We start from the raw sequence: 18,961 nt of genomic DNA on the forward strand, positions 1-18,961 counted from the left end.
TGATTCTTCGATAGATGACTGAATGGACTATGCTAACAGCTCAAAAATATCAATTTTAGGCTAAGTAGATCTTTGGTTTAGGACTCAATGCACCCCATCTCATTTTGACCTATTGGTCGGAATGTTGAAAAATTAAAAATATGAGTGTGAGACTCATATTTGGTCGAAAGGACCTCGAATAAAAAATTTGACTTTACCAAAGCATCTGAAATGTTAATTTTAGGATGATAACATATTTGGTTGGATTTTATGGATTTTAAATCTTCTTTCAACCCTTATTTTAGAAAATTATGATTTTGGATTTTGGGAATCAACTTTAAGAAAACGACATTTTTTTTTGAAAATATGATATTGCTATTGAGTCCGGAGCATCGAATTTAATATAGTTACATAGTTTGTTTGCATATATCAAACCCTGAACGAATCCCGAATACCTTATCGAAGTCTGAATCGGACTTTTAAAAAAATTTGGACTTTTTAAAATGCTGGTGGAGTGTATAAAAATAGCTTCCCCCACCCCCCCTCTTTTTTGCCCATTTTGCCTATTTTTTCACCTTCCCTCTTGAGAGTTAAACACTAAAATAGTATGAGAGCTTAAAACCAAAGCATTTGCAAACTTAGAAAGCTAGATTAACATCTATTTCTTGATTATATTACAAATTTAAGGTGAGATTTTATTCTTTTCTACTCTAATTCCTTGATTAATTTCTCAAAACCCCAAAAATCTCAGGGCTTAATTTTAAACCCCAAGTTCACTCATTTTCACTTGAGTAATATTTTGATCTTATAATTACTAGTTTGTCAATAATTTAACCTTCAAAACAACTTCGATTCTTGATTCTAATGCGAAATTTAAAGATTTTATCTGATAAAACTTAAAAATAGTTTTTCTTCGATTTGAATCTTTTTTTTTACTTGAGTTTTTAGCTGTAGATTCCTAAAAATATGGGAAACACGTTTTTGTAATAAATTTTTAATTTTTCCCTTTTTTTTTGGAAACCCATTTCTTAGGTTCTTTTTTGACCTCGAATTAAAATTAGTCAATATGAATATCATTGATATTTTATTTATGCATAGATTTTATATTTCTTGGTTTTAGTTAATTTCAAAATTGTTCGTTAAAAGTAAGGTTGTGGGTTTGAAGTCTAGCCAATTGATTTTGACATTTGAGGTAGGTTATGTATTAACTTTTCAAACTAGGGTAGATAGTTAATTTGTATACCAAAATATATGTCAAGGATGGAAACTAATCATGAAAATGGCTATCTATATGTTGTGCCCATGTGGGGGCCCATATGTGTTGTAATTATTGAATTTGGGATATTACGTGATACATGTGACCGTGTGGGGTCTTATGTGATGTTGATAGCATGTAATACATGTGAATAATCATATTATGATACCTTTGGTGTATTATGATATATTCATACTTTGTGGGTATATGAATCGTGTGAAAATTCATAGATGATGGAAATAATGAGTGGATATTGGCTCACGTGGTTGTGAAAATATAATATTATGATTGGTTGTGAAAATACATCATGTGGATTGGTTGTGGAAATACTCATTATGATTGGTTGTGAATATTGCATCATCATTCTTATTTTATCACACAGAACATTTCACTTGTTTGTTGTATTAGTTTATAGATACTTGTTGTCACGTATGTTTACTTGATTTGTGTTTGATATTATGTATGTGCTTTGGAAACACTGAAAATACTAAAAATACTAGGCATACTGGAAATACTAGAAATACTAGAAAATTGGAAACACTAAAATTACTGGAAATACTGGATAATGGTATCATATATTGGATCTTATAGACCTTCTCCAAAGGATTATGCCAGAAAAGAGTCACAGATACTGGTGGTATAAGGATTGATGAAAACCCCATGGTTCCTACATTGGGAAGGCTAGCCTCCGTAGCTATATACAGAGTGGTATATGAGTTGATGAACCCTCCATGGATCCCATGTCAGGAAGACTTGCCTCCATGGGTGTATATGGAGGTTGTGCAACAACCTTGTGCATAATCATCACCATCATCATCATCGTCATCATCAACAACATCATCTTATACATTGCACTTAATTTATCGTGTTGATGTTCTGATTGAATTTCCATATTGACTTGTTATATGTCTACTTTCTCTATATCCTTTTATTTATACTTGACCATCTTGTATATACATGTTCTTCTATGTTTCTACTTGCATATGATATAATGTATACTTATTTTCTCCTTGCCGCGTTGTTATTATTTTTGTGATATATTAGAACTGTTAGTGCAAGCGGTGTAGGCTACCATTGTGGGACATTTTCTAATTGTAGGTGACGTGCCCTTAGTGTGTATTTTGTGTACTTTATTTTCTGCTTTGCTCGATCAGCCTATGAAACCTACTGAGTACAAGTGAATCGTACTCACTCCTACTGTACTATTTTGGTGCAGATTTGGGTTCGGGTATGCCCCACGTTGCTTTACTCAGGAGATTATTAGTGTTTTCAAGGTAGTTGATATTTTTCAGGCATCTGAATGTCTTCTGCTACCTTTCTTTATAGACTATGTCTTTACTTTCATTTCAGAGATAGAGTTTCTCTTGTATTTGGACATCTTATGTGTTTCCTTAGATTCGAGTTGTATTTATATATGTTCTTATATCGTTGACACCTGGTTTTGGGAGTTATGATTGCATTATTATGTTTTTTTCACATTTATTATATTGGTATAGTTTAGTTTTATTCTAGAAGCCTTACCTTGGGGTTATTATTATCTTTTTTTCTTTTGTGTATTGGTTTAGGTGGTAGGCTTACTTGTCAAGGTTCGTCGTGACAAGTGTCATCATGACTCTTTGGATTTTGGATTGTGACAAATTGGTATCAGAGCAGCTAGGTTTCATTTGTCTCAACAGTCTAAGAATGATATGTCTAATAGTGTCTCGTGGATCAATACGTAGGCATCCGTATCTATCTTTGAGAGGCTATAAAATATCTTTAGAAAAACTTTTCTCATTTTATTCCTTATCGTGTGTAGTTTTTTCATACCCGTGTTCTGAGTTGTGTTTCACTCTTTCTATGCAGATGGTGTCTTCTAGGTTCAGTATGATCAGAAATGCAGAGCCTTCACCCAGAGGGAAAGCCTTAAGTCATGGACGGACTTGAGGGAGTGGGCAGGCTCGTGGATCAGGACCGTCTAGGAGGAGTGCTAGGAGGCTCTCCCCTGAGCCTCGTATTGAGAAGGTTGGAGGTGTGAGTTATACTCCAGTTCTTCAGAGTTCTTCTACCTTAATCTTGGAAGGATTGATGATTCATCTGTTGACCCGTTTGGAGGGTGCCTTTTTGAGTTCATTTGGTATACCCCAGCTCTGAGCATGGTACCCCCATCTATGACAGAGTATGGTTTTGGTGTTCCTTCAGATACAACTACTTAAATTTTGGGTAATCACAAAAATATGTGTTAACTAAGCTCCTAAGAGGCACCTAAGACTCAATTTGAGTTTAGCACACTAATTTAGGGTTTTTTGGTCTCAAGAAGAGTGAAAAGTTCCCAAAACGCGACCTAAAAGTCCTTGAAATACCCAACCTAGGAATAGAGATGTTGTTATCACCATCTATGGACCATGATCTCAATAGGGCGACCGCGACACCCCTAGGTGTGATTATGGCATCTTCACCTTGCACCAGAAATCAGCTAAAACTTGGAAGGAATTTTAAGTTTTGGCCAATGCTTTGGGATTCATTCGAAATCCAATATAGGCAAATAAACTATGTAACCATAATAAATTCAACTTATAGACACGTAGGCAAACTAGAATTTTCCATCGGAGGTCGTTTTGATCAAATGTGGGTCCCACAACTAAATTTTCAATTTTCTAACTTTCTGACCAAGGGATCAAAAAAAGATTGGGTGTATTGGGACCCAAACCAAATATCTATCTAGCCTAAAATCAATATTCTAGAGCTATTGCCATAATAAAAATTTGTATCCAAGATTGTTTTACTAAAGTTTTTGTTCGGTGGCCCTTTGGAGCCAGCAAAGACTTCTAAATAGGGAATTGACTCTAAAAACCGACCAAACTGCCCGATAACTGAACTATCAATTCCAACATGTCATAAATGACTTGGGAAACTATGGAAAATCTCTAATGATAAAAATAAGTGGGAAATATAGAAAATAACTAGAAGGGTCATTAGGAAACCACCCTAATGTTCCTCATGCTCAAGGAGTTATTATCCTAAAAAATATGTGAAATCAGAGCTAATTTAGGGGTAAAATCAAGCCTCCCAGGTTTAGGGATTTTTGAACAAGAAATGAGAGAAATCTACCATAAAAAGGTGAAATCATACCATAAATCGAAATATAATTTCATAAACAATGGTTATTCAAGCTCTCACATCACCCACAAGCTTCAATTTTAAGCTATCTCACTATTTAGGGTTTTAGCTCGGTTTTAGCTCTCTTATAAATGAATGAAAATTGGCAGAAAGGGCTAAAAAGGGACTATTTTTACCTATCTCAGGTGCCCGAGTGTCGCTGTCGCTATTAAGTTGTCTTTATCACGACAATCACTTTTGAGACAGTCGTTATCGCGAATATGATATCGCAATCATGATCTATGATGAGTGGTGAATTTACTACTCATTTACACTCAATATCCGTGAACACTACTATGATTTGAATGTAAAGTGAGACATATTTGGGGTTAAATGTACTAATTTCCATATTTTGTAGGTATACAAGTGCTGAGAAGAAAAAAGCAAACTTGAGCCAAAAAGGATCAAAAAGGAAATTGAAGTGCAAGAGTTGTACAAGCTGAAGTAAGATCAAGATCGAGCCCTCAGTTATTGCGATTGCGGATATTAGCCCGCGATTGCGTCGAGTCAAGCTAGTCAACCAACTATGATCGTGATGGACTAACTGCAATCACAGTGAGTGCGATCACAACCAATTTTCCGCGATTGTGTGAGGGCGGAAAATGGCCCAAGGGCAGAAACGTTATTCTAAATAGCCGACCCCAAATCATATTTAAGTCTCAAAACCCCTTCATTCTAGATCAATCATTCCACAACCCTACCTCATATCCTTAGTTTAGGGTTTTAAAATTTTTTGAAGCTTGGAGCTTAAATTTACACTAACTTGAGACAAGATTAAATTAGAGGAGCTTTAAATTTTAGATTTAGCTTTGTCTATTGAAGATTCATTTGAGTATAAAGTGTGGTTAGTCCTCTCTTTATTTTCTTATAAATAACTTTGATGGACATCTTGGTATGTTTGTTTTCATTATCCTTATAATGTGCTAGATCTACCTCTTGGGATTATGCTAGATTATGGTGTAAATATGTGTGGGATTTGATTTATTTGTGTATGTTTTTAGTTTATTAATGATGGGTTCTATTATAGCTTGATTAAATTGGTAGGGATTTATGGGTTAAAGGACCAAATACACACATGGGTTTAATGAGTGAAAACTCCAAGCTCTAGAAATCTCATAGCCATCTTCAAAAAAAGGGTTTGGGTGAACTTTTTAGGAAACCACAGAATCCTTGATAGAGGAATGTGGAAACCAAAGCAATGGTAGACAATTATCTTTATAGTTTTCTAATCTATCACTATTTTAGACATAAGGGTGGTTGAGAATTTAACTATACCATGGGAATCATCCTAGAAATAGGAATACCCAATTGAGGTATTAGGTGACTTTAATTGACACACTCATTAGGTACTCGAAAGGGTCAATGGGTGACATATTTAAGGTTTTGTTGAAAAACTAGCCTTAAAGACCTTAAACCTAGCCTACCGTATCATCAATGATTAGAATTTGCATCGAATTATCATGTTCCCATGCATAACTTGCCCCTAGGAAAGCATAGTCCCAAGATCTATTTTAATTGATTATACACTAATTATTCTTAGTCTCAAATTAGTCACTTAGAAGCCCAAGATTTACTCTCACATTAGCAAATATTGAAAAACCCCAAACTATCTTGTACCATAGGTTTGAACTTAGCAAGCAACTTTTATTTTGAACTTACTTAACTGCCACTCACATTGTTCCTCATGAATTTGACCCCGACTCTTAGTTGGGTAAATATATTGACAACGACCGCCTTGCACTTAAATTGACATGTAAGTTGAGCGTTATAAAAAAATTGGTGTGGTTGGGGAAGATGGAATATTGTATAATTTTTGGGTAAAAAATACATTGAAGACTTTATAAGTGGAAGATTAGCTCTTTTCCAATGTTGATCTGTGGGAATTCCAAATTTGAAGTAACATTCACTTAAGCTTCAATAAATCACTTCAATAGAGATTATGGGTATATCTATGCTTATTTATCTTATGTGTAGCTAGATCTCCCTCTTAGAGTTATGTGTGAATAGGAGTTAAAGTGTGTGTGGGTTGTTATTGATTAGCTTCTATTTAGTAGTTCATAGTTATGGATTTTATTATTGCTATGCTAACTTGGTTGGGGTTTGACGGGTGAAAGCCCCAAATACCCACATGGGTATAATGAGTGAAAGATCCATGCTCTAGAAAACCCGAAACCATCTTCGAAAGAAGGGTTTTGAGTAAAGTTTAGGAATCCATATCATCCTTGAAAGGGGGATGTGGAAACCAAAGCAATGATAGACAATTGTGTGTGTAGTTTGCTAAATCTTCACTACCTTAGACATAAGGGTGAATGTAAGGTTGAATATACCAATGGGTATCATCCTAGAAATAGGGATGCCTATATTGAGGTTGTGGTTACTAATTGTTGAACATACCTATTAGGTATTCAAAAGAATCAATGGGTGAAAGTTTGGTGTTTTGTTGAAAGACTAGTATCAAAATCTATAACCAAACCTACCCATATTTGATTTACTAAATTGATGTTGATTTTTAACTCCCACATATCACTGCCTTAGTAGTACATAATCCCAAGATCCGTGCATACTTGTTAAAACTCTAATTATTCGTAGCCCCAAATTTATACTAGAAAACCCCAAAAAGAAACATTAATATAGATACCTACCTCCCCCATTTTTACCTTCTTGTAACATTGGTTTGGATTTAACTTGTATTTATTATTTCAAAGCAACTTGATTGCCACTCACATTGTTCCTCGTGGATTCGCCCTCGACTCCAAAGTTGGGTAAATATATTGACGACTGCCTTGTACTTAAATTGATGTGTAAGTTGAACGTTATCAATCTAGCAAGGATAAAACACAATTTACCCATTACGATCGCGATCTGGTGCAAAGGATAAAATACATGTGGCGGTAGTGATTTACCCTTCGTGATCGTGGTCGTACCAGTGACATGATGCACTAAAATTTTTAAGTTTGGGATAGACTGCGACTAGGTGTTCGAAATTCATTCGAAACTCCATGCGCACAAACAAACTATGCTATCATACTAAATTCGATGTTCCAGACTCAATGGCACAGTCAAAATTTTCATTTGAGATCATTTCGATAAAAAGTGGGTCCCACGCCAAATTTTCATTTTCTTAACTTTTCAACCAATAGGTCAAATGAGCCTGGGTGCCTCGTGATTTGAATCAAGAGTCCATCTAGCCTAAAATCGATATTCCAGAGCTGATAAAATAGTCAAAATTTATATTCGAGATCATTTGATTGAAGTGTTTGCCTGGTGGCTATTTAGAACCAATGAAGTTTTCAAAATAAGGAATTGGCTCTAAAATCCAGACGAACTATCCGATAATTGAATTATCAGTCCCAGCAAGTCATAAATAACATGGGGCAGCTACAGAAAGATCTAACAATGAAAATAATTGGAAATATAAGAAATGAACTAAATGGTTATTACACTGAATTACTCCATAACTTCTTAAAAGTTATTCCTTATTGGCCTAAACCTTTGGCATCAGTATGTATACACTGTGATATCTAAGATGCAATAGAAAGGGCAGGGGGCATGGTGTATAATGGTAAATCTCGTATATAAGATGGAAACATAATACCGTTAGAGAATTAATCTCTAGTGGAATTATAACGATTGACTATATAAGGTCAAAGGATAATGTGTTGGATCTACTTATAAAATGCCTAACTAGAGAGAGTTGAGAGATCATCGAAGGGAATGAGTTTAGGACCTAGGACAAGTCATCACAATGACAACTCTACCTAGCAAACTGGAGATACTAAGAGATAGGTTCAAGGAGATCAAATAAAGTTGTGATTAACGGTTCAACATTATCAATATACTCAACACATTCTCGTGACGTAGACAATGTTCAGGAAACAAACATAAGACTTATGGTTTGAAGCATTTTAATAGTTTCTTAGTTTGACAGGTTTGACCAAATAATTTTATGAGATTAAACATTTAGGAATCACCTGTGTGATGGTGAAGTGGAAACCGCTTCAAGAAGAATGATAGTAAATGCCTATTCTCTAAGTGCTTATGAAATTAAGAAGTGTTCATGGATGAAACAAACAAAACCTTGAGAATCATAGACGGTAATAGGCTAGTTGTGTGACTTATGTTGTCTAGTTGTACATTAAAGTTAGACGGTTCAAAGATATCATATCTATCGATTAACTGAGTGCATCTGATGCAAGTTCACAAAGGAAAATTCAAATAAAAACCTACTTATCCAGATGTAATTAGCCTTTGATTGTAGATACATACTTATTTGTATATTTTTTGATAAAATAGTCATTCTCCATTCATGTATGATATTCTTAGGTTTTAAGAGGTGTGAATGAAAAATAAATAGGTGTTTTTTTTAAAAGACACCAAGAGAAAAGATGCAATTTGAATAGGCACCTTTTTACTTTGGATAGTTATGACTTTTCCAATGGGTGTGACTTTTCTGAAGAGTTGCACCTTTATGAAGAGGTGCATCTTTCTAAGCCATTGCTTCTCTTCATGAAGCAACACCTTGATGTCTATAAGTACCTAACTTTTTCCTCAAGTACATACATGAAATTTGAAGTAAAAACACTTTTTTTTTCTTGAAAAACTCTAGTGTGATTTACTACCATTGAGTGCGTTCGTAGTTCGACAGAGTTTGAGGTACCGCTATTCTATCAAAGTGATTTATTTTATTCTAGGAGGATATATTCCATAACCTTGGGTACTTGATGGGAACAATTTTCTTAAGGACACACCGTGAATTTGATGGACTTGAATCTTCTAATCTTCATGTTTTTCTAAACATTTGATTACGCTATTTTCCAAATTATAGTTTGAACTTTATTTTGCCGATGATCATAAGTTGGGTTAAACGTATTGTTGAAGTCCAAATTTATGAATAAAAAGTTACAACTTCACTTGATTTTTCATATGTTACTTTGAACATGTGTTCGAAGTTCTTGTTGTAAAATACAAATTTTACTAAATCCAAGAAACAACAATAATTGATATTTATATACCAATGCGGTTTTAGATGCCTTGGACACCAAGAAGGTTCAATTTGAAAGAGAATAGAAAGGTAGAGGGCTCATTTGCATAGAGGAATAGGTTCCTAAAGAAACAAAAACCACTTTCAATTGAACCCTTGCCGCATGCTTCATTTCTATTATCTCCATTATTGTCAGAGTTTCTTCTTCACCATCAGATTCTATCATAAAATAGCAATTTAACTATCCAAATATTATTTTAGTAGCATATATGGATTTGGTGGAGAGCATAAATAAGGAGAAAAATAGGATAAATAGAAATAGGTATAGAACGACGAAGAAAGAATTAAAGTTAGCGATTGCAATAGTTAAGATCACATCACCATTTAAATGCTTGCATGAAGAACGTCAGGACAAATGTATAAGAAGTTGTAAAGACTCTCCAAAGAAAAAGAGTGGAGGTTCCGAGACCAGAACGAACTGAAGTGAATTAAGATGAGGAAGATAAAATATTGGTGGAATAAACAAACATTAGAAGAAGATGACATACATATTTTCATAAACTCTTGAATAAAGTGGTGACCACAAATATTATGTTGGTTGATCTTTGAGAGATTTTAGGTATTGTAGGGTATCAAGTTTGAGGATGTTAAGAAGGTTATTTATAAGACTTAAAGGGGAGGATCGATGAGCAGATTCGATGAAATTCTGGTGAAAGTTTGGAAGAGCATAAGTATTAACGGGTATGAAATGACTAATTGAGTCATTTAATATCATATTTAGGATGTCAAGGATGTTCGAAGAATGGAGGTAGAGTACAAGGATCCCACTATACAAGAACAGAGGTGACATTCAAAATTATAACAACTACAGGGGTATCAAATTACCGAATCGCACTAGAAAAGTTTGAGAGGGGGTGATGGAGATGAAGATGATGAGGGTGTGTTTATCATCGATAATTAGTTTTGTTTCATATCGAGATGTTTGACTATAAAAATAATATATCCTGTAAAGAGATTGTTGGAACAACATCAAGAGAGGACAATATAATTGACATATATGTGTTGTCCATTGACCCAGAAAAAATGTTATGATTAGTCAGACACAAACTGTTTCACCAAAATCACTTTTTCAAAAGCACTTTAAAAAAATAAGTTAATTATAGAAATTTGTCCAAAGATATACATCTAACGTACATTAGAATAATTAAATATACATATATATATGTGTGTGTGTGTATGTGTATGTATATATATATATGTATGTATATATATATATATGTATGTATATATATATATATGTATGTATGTGTATATATATGTATGTATGTATGGAATTGCATCATAGATCAACTCTTAGCCCATTTTTATTTTTTTTTTAAAACGAAAGAACTTACTTGACATAATTAAGTAGAGGTGTCATGGTGCATATGTTATTTACAGATGACATATTTTAATTGACTTGACAATGACAAAGTTAACAATAGATAAAAGGTTTTGAGACAGACCACAGAATCTAAAAAATTCAACTTGAGCAAAACTAAGAAAAGAATAATTGAAGATGTACAAGAAGTACAAGTTTAATGACATAACTCATGTGAAAAATATGGAAGTATGACCTTGATTCCCAAAAGTAATCCACCCACTCATTCAAGTATTTACAGTCAATAATTTAAGAAAATTGGGATATTAATAATTATGTTGCACACTACATTAGAGCAGTGTGAATGAAATGAAAACTCACATTCAGTTTCTTATATAATATGCCATAAGACTTAAAGGTAAGTTTTATAAAGTGTTGGTCAGACCATCTATGTTAAATGGAGTAGAGAGTTGGTCGATGAAGAACTCACACGTGTTCAAATGATGAAAATAGAAAAATGAGGATATTTATATGAATGTATGGGCACAATATAATGGATAAGATTGAGAATGAAGCTATCCCAGACAAGGTGGGAGTGACCTCTATGATGAACAAGATGAGAGTGGCACTATTGAGATTCTTTAGGCATATAAAAGAAAGATGCATAGATGTCTTAATAAGGATAAACTATAATAGGTAAAAAAAGAGGTAGAAGTGGATCGAAGAAATCTTGAGTAGAGATGATTAGACAAGAATGTTAGTATACTTTACCCAAACTAGTAAACCAGAAAAATGCATAAACTGTAAAATAGTAGAAAACTCTATTACAATAGAGTATAAGACCAAATAATTAACTGTGTGTCCTTAAAATATTTAATCTTCTCACTATACCTGAGGTTATGAATTACTTCATCCTAAAATTAAATATAAATACTTATTGTAGGAATAGCGGTATCTCAAATGCCCACAACCTTCTGAAACTTAAAGTCAGTAATAAATCACACAAAGATTCTATATTTGTTTTATAAGAAAATATACAAAAAAAAGTTAAGAACTTTGATGCTGAAATAGAGGGAGAACCTCTATATTTATAGCCAAAATAAAATTTTGCGAAAAACATCTATTCAGAATTGATGTATCTATTCGGAAGGAACATTTTGTTTTTGAAACTTTTTTGAAAATTATTTGTGAATTTTAAATATAATTTCGTACGAATTAATAAATTAATATCAGAAAAGTAAATTAATTAGTCAAAATGAAAAAAAAAATTTGTTCAAAAAATTTATCAATCAATCGCAACATTTTTAAAGTCGAGACGAACGAGCAACAACGATGACGACACAAGGGGACTTTCTTCTCAACTCTTTATTAGCTAGACGATTTGCTTGTAAATATAATCACACTAATCTCCCCTTCCATCACCAACAAGGGAAAATGGTTTTATCTAAAATGAACTTAGTTTTAAATTTCCATCCATTCATTCTCCTTCTATTTTCTATTTGCATCTTACACCTTAACTCCAACAGACATAATACACATGCACCTTATCGAGTACACGTCCTTGATAGGAACATATGAAAAAGTTGAGTATTAGGGTTGAAGGTTAGTACATAGTTGACTGTTGTTACCTTTCCAGTTATGTTGTTATTACCCTTTTAATATCTTATATTCTTTGATTCTAGTATGATTGATCTTTTTTACTCCGGTTGACGTATTATATTTTACAACTATTGTTTTCTTCTTCACTATTTTTAGTATGACTTCTTTGTTGTTGTATTTACTTTACAAACTTATGTTTTGTGTATATCTTACTTGAGTCGAGGGCCTATCCAAAACAGTTTCTACACTTTCACAGATAGGAGTACAAGCGTGTTTGAATTGACTTATTTTCAATGTTTTTAAGCCAAAATAGCTTTTAAGTGCTTTGGTAATATTTGGATAAAATAAAAAATATTTTACTTATTTTTAAGTCAAAAAAAATAAAAATAAGTTAAAAGCCAACAACAACAACAACAAACCCAATGTATTCCCACACAGTGTGGTATGGGGGGGGGGGGGGATAAGATGTACACAGTCCATACCACTACCTCCAGAGAAAAAGCAAGGCTATTTTCGATAGACCTCTATCTCAAGACAATGAGTAATAAACAACTTTATAATAAAAACATGAAACAAGATGAAACAACAGAAACAAGACACCCATAAAGTAATACCCTACGCTAAGGAACCAAACGCACCCCTCACCTGCATACCCCCCACCCCCAATGCTTCCCTAATTACTAACTACGTCTCTCCCACATGCACTAGCCTTCTATCCTAATTCGCATTCTCCAAACCTTCTTATCTAGGGTCATGACCACAGTAAGCTGTAACTACTCCATGTCACGTCTAATAACCTGTCTCCAATATTTCTTCGGCCTACCCCTACCCTACCTGAAACCATCTAAAGTTAACCTCTCATATCTACGAACTGAGGTATCCGTTCCCCTCTTCATCATATGCTCGAACCATCTCAACTGAACTTTCCATATCTTGTCCTCCACCGAAGCCACACCAACGTTCTCACGAATAGTCTCATTCCTAACCTTATCACCCCTAGTAAGACCACACATCCAATGTAACATCTGTATTTCTGCGACCTTCAGTGTTTGAATATGGGAGTTCTTTACTGGCCAACACTCTGCTCCATACAGCATGGCCATACGGACTGCCACTCTGTAGAATTTACCTTTAAGTTTGGGCGACACCTTCTTATCACACAACACTCCCGAGGCAAGCCTCTACTTCATCTATCCTGCCTCAATACGGTGGGAGATATCCTCATTAATCTCACCATTCCCCTGAATCATCGACCCGAGATAGTTAAAACTATCTCTCTTACACATAACCTGGGAACCCAACCTTACTACTACCTCGTCCTCCTATCTCAAGTCATTAAACTTGTATTCCATATACTCAGTCTTGCTCCTACTTAGCCTGAACCCTTTAGACTCAAGGGTTTGTGTCCAAACCTCCAATTTATCATTCACACCTCCCCGTGTCTCATCAATCAATACTATATCATCTGCAAAAACATACACCAAGGCACCTCTCCTTGAATACGCTGCGTCAATACATCCATCACCAATGCAAATAGAAACGGGCTAAGAGTCGATCCCTGATGCAACCCTGTCAAGACAGGGAAATGCTCTGAATCTCCTCCCGCCGTCCTCACTTGAGTCTTTGCTCCATCATACATGTCCTTAATCGATCTGATGTATGCCACCGGGACCCTACTCACCTCTAAGCATCTCCAAAGAACCTCCCTAGGAACTTTGTCATATGCCTTCTCCAAGTCGATAAACACCATGTAAAGGTCATTCTTCCTTTCCCTATACTGCTCCACCAGTCTCTGTACTAGGTGAATTGTCTCTGTCATCGAGCGCCCCAGCATAATTCAAACTGATTCTCTGAAATAGACACTATCCTCCTCAACCTCCGCTCGACCACTCTCTCTCAAATCTTTATAGTGTGACTTAACAACTTAATACCCCTATAGTTGTTGCAACTCTGGATATCACCCTTGTTACTATATAAAGGAATTATGGTACTCTAACTCTAAGCCTCAAGAATTTTTGCAGTCTTAAAGATGTCGTTAAACAAGTCAGTGAACCACCTTAAACTAGCCCTGCCAGTACACTTCCAAAAATTCACAGGAATCTCGTCAGTCCCCGTCGTCCTACCTCTTCGCATCCTGCGAATAGCCTTCCGGACCTCCTCCATCTTAAAATGCCTACAATAGCTGAAATTAAGACACCCCTCAGAGTGCTCCAGCTCACCTGATACAATGTCCCTGCCCTCCTCATCATTCAAGAGTCTATGAAAATACGACTGCCATCCTCTCTTAATATGCACGTACTCCACCAGCACACTACCATCCTCCCCCTTAATACACTTCACTTGATCAAGGTCACGACCATTTTTCTCCTTTGCCTTAGCAAGCCTATATAACTTTTTTTCCCGTCTTTCTTCTCAAACCCCGTATACAAGCTCTCAAACGCTGCCATCTTAGTAGTTGTAACTACTAACTTAGCCTTTCTCCTAGCTAACTTGTACTCCTCCCTATTTAGACACTTATCCTCTTCATCCTTACTCTCAGCCAACTTAGAAGACACCCCCTTCTTAGTCTCCACTTTTTTCTTAACATCTTCATTCCACCACCAGTCCCCCCGGCGCTGACCAGCCCGGACCCTCGAGACTCCCAACACCTTTCTAGCAGTATCTTTGATGCACCTAGTTGGCCTATCCAACATACTATCCACGTACTCCTTACACTCCCACACCCTTCATTTTTGCCACCTTCTCTCCTATCTCCAGAGCACTCACCGGCGTTAAGCCCCCCACTTAATTCTAGGTCGGCCCTCCCCGCTCTGTCTCTTCTTATCTTTTTTTAAACCCAGGTCTATCACCAGAAGCCTGTGCTGGGTCGAAAGGTACTCATTGGGAATGACCTTACAATCCTTACACAGCACTTTATCCCCTTTCCTAAGCAGCAGAAAGTCAATCTAGGTCTTGGATGTTGTGCTTCGGAAGGTGACCAGGTGATCCTCCTTCTTTGGAAAGCTCGAATTCACTACCATCAACCCAAAGGCCCTCGCAAAATCCAACAGAGCAACTCCCTCATCATTCCTCTCCCAAAACTATAGCTACCATGCACATCGCCATAGCCTCCTGGTAACACCCCGATGTGACCATTGAAATCTCCTGCTACAACGATCTTCTTGGAACTAGGCACGCCACTTACCACCTCGTCCAAAGCCAAAGCCTCCCCAAACCGCTTCTTCTCCTTTCCATTTAATTTATAAATTAAAAATGATAAACCTATTCAAAAGATTATATAGACGCCATCTTCTCTAGACTTGAAATGTGGAATTGCCCGAATGTTATGTTATTTGTTTCAAGTTGCACGTATAGCTAAGAGAAAAGAAGAAAAGCTAAAAAAAAAAAACATGATTATAATAGCTTTTTAAAGATGGAAACTTTCGATTTTATTCTTGTTTGCATCACATGAATAAACAATATACTACTCTACTTTCTTGAGAAAAAACAAGAAGTGAAAAGGGAAAAAGTAATCGTTTTCATTCCAAATTATACATGAAAAGTCTAAGACACGCTTAAATTATTTTACACATCTATACTATATAAAAATGAATTTAATTACTCCCTGCGACACTCATGTTCAGACGCATTTTTTACACCCAATATAAGCACGTCTAGTCTTTTAAAACTATAAAATAAACGTCAAAAACATTTAAAAATTAATAAATTACAATTCCCAACGGTTATATTGAACAAAAGCTTCCATTTAAGCCAATTTGGGGTTCCAAACTCAAGAACCCTAATTCCCAAATTGGTCATCCAAAATTGAAATTCAAGATCATTTGTTTGAAGAATTGGTAACTAAATCTTTTCAATCGTTTGATTTCTTACTATATTGTGAGAAAATATAGTTCTTTTGTCTCAATTTTGTTCAAATTTTTAAAAATGTTTCTTTCCTCAAGTGTTTGTTCAACCTCTCTTAAAGCTTGTTTTGTATTATTTTTCTTAATCAAGGTACTTTAATGGCTAAGAAAACTTGAGTAGACTCTGTAAGCAAAAAGAAGATCACGAGTTGAAAGAGGTTCCATGCAAACATGGAAGAAATAAATGATTTTTGATTGTCAGCAATGAAAAACACAAAACATTAGGTGTTTATCTCTTCTATCGGGTTGAAATTTGCTAATAAACTTGAAAAGAAAAGAGAGAAATGATTTTGAAGTTTCCCTTTTGTTCGTCGATTGATGGTTTTCAAATGGGTTTTCCTTTGTCGATTTATATTCTCCCGAATAGGTTGGGTAGGGTTAGGATGTGGTAATTTAGTTGGGTCGGGTTAGGTTTAATTTAAGGATTCGTTAATTTATTTTAGGCGTGTGGAGTATATTCCACTCATTAAACTTGGGTATGAATATCATGGCGAGTAATTAAATTCACTTTTATATAATATAAGTGTGTAATAAGTTATGTTAATAATTTAAATGTGTCTTAAACTTTTTATATAATTTGAAATGAAAACGATTACATTTTTCAAATGAAAAATCTTCGATTTATGTCATGCTTGTTGTGAACACATGCCATGTATGATCATGATAATGATATGATGACAGAGATGACCGAGAATAGGTGTGGGGAAAGTACAAAATTCAAGAGGGCGCATGCAAAACATCCTCATTATTCTGTCTGTTTTTTTTTTTTTTCACTTTACTTTTCACCCCTCTAAGCAATCTCTTACCCTTTTCTTAACCTTAAGCCTCTGTTACTATATTTTCCCATTTCCCACGTACGCATGAAATGTGTCGTCAACAACAATAACAGTGAGTAGTTTCACACAGTGAGATTTAGGAAGAATACAATATATGCAAATTATATTATTATTTTAAAAATAGAATAGAGAGATTATATTTAATAGAATATATTAAATAAAACATAATTTGACATATGTCCTTTCCAAAAAATACCCCTCATCTTTCCTCGTTTTCACACTTACAATTTTCCTAACTCTCCAATTCTATTTTCTTAAAGCAAACGAAGAAATAAAAGAGGTTCGAATATGAGAACATTTCTGATGTTACTAGATATAGATGGCCGTGCTAAGATGTTATTACTAGATATTGAAGGGTCTGTATTAGTACGGGTTCAATATATATTATTTTCTTATTTAAATTTATGTGATATAAATAAAAATGTAAATAATTAATTTATATTTTTAATATACTTTTAGATATTTTAAGTTGTTATTTATTATAGTTTATAATATTTTTTGACATTGTAATTTACTATTTTAAAATGTTAGCTATTACTAATACTCTTCTAGTTCAAACTTCTGTGACATTAATAGTCAATTGTATTTTTAAAATAATTTAAATTTTTAATTATTGTGAGTTATAGTACTTTTTCTTGTATTTCAATTTAAGTTACACATATAATTTCGACAATTAATCAAATAACACGATTGAAGTAGCAAAACAAACATGTCTTAAATTACTTATAATAACTTATTAGAAGTGATTTAGCAAAATTACTATAAGAAATAGTTGTGAAAAATATTTAAGTGGGCCTCAGCCCTCATATAAGATGTCAAGTTAATTTAAAACATCAATAGTCAATTTATCATTTTTTGTCTATTTTACCTTTTTATTAAATATTATTAATTTTTTAATACTTAAATAACTTAATACTTAATTAGGAGTGAAATATTAAAATTATGGTTGAATCAGCTGAAGTAGACATGTCATAAACGTCTATTTTATTTTTATTAAATATTATTAATTTTTTAATATGTAAATGACATATAATAATTGATTAGGGATGATATAGTAAAGTCATGAAGGAAATAAACATGACGACCTTCACCTGCTTCCCAATATATGTTATTTTTTTTGTCTCAATTTATGTGACATAAATAAAATTTAGATAATCAATTATATTTTTAATATGTTTTTAGATATTTTAAGTTGTTAGCCATTGTAACTTATAGTACCTTTTGGCATTGTAATTTACTATTTTAAGCTGTTAGCTATTATAATTCATAATACTCTCCTTGTCCAATCTTTTGTGACATTGATAGTCAATTGTATTTTAAAAATAAATTAAGTTTTTAATTATTGTGATTTATAATATTTTTTCTTCTATTTCAATTTAAGTCACATATATAATTTTGACAGTCAATCAAATAACACGATTGAAGTAGCGAAATAAACATGTCTTAAATAACTTATGAAAACTTATTAGAAGTGATATAGCAAAATTACTATAAAAAATAGTTGCGATAAAATTTAAATGGGCCTCATATAAGATGTCAAGTTAATTTAAAGAATCAATAATCAATTTATCATTTTTTGTCTATTCTACCTTTTTTTATTAAATATTATTAATTTTTTAATACTTAAATGACTTAAATAATTAATTAGGGGTGAAATAGTTAAATTAATTTGAAGCAATTGTAACAGACATATCATAAATGTTATTTTATTTTTTTATTAAATATTATTAATTTTCTAACACGTAAATGACATATAATAATTAATTAGAATGATATAGTAAAATCATTGGAGGAAGCACGAATGAAAATCTTCATCTGTTTTTCAATGTGTTTTTTTTGTCTCAATTTATGTGATACAAATAAAATTTAGATAATCAATTATATTTTTAATATATTTTTAGATATATTAAG

The sequence above is a fragment of the Capsicum annuum genome, chromosome 8 (genome assembly GCF_002878395.1).
Source record: "Capsicum annuum cultivar UCD-10X-F1 chromosome 8, UCD10Xv1.1, whole genome shotgun sequence".
NCBI lineage: Eukaryota > Viridiplantae > Streptophyta > Magnoliopsida > Solanales > Solanaceae > Capsicum > Capsicum annuum.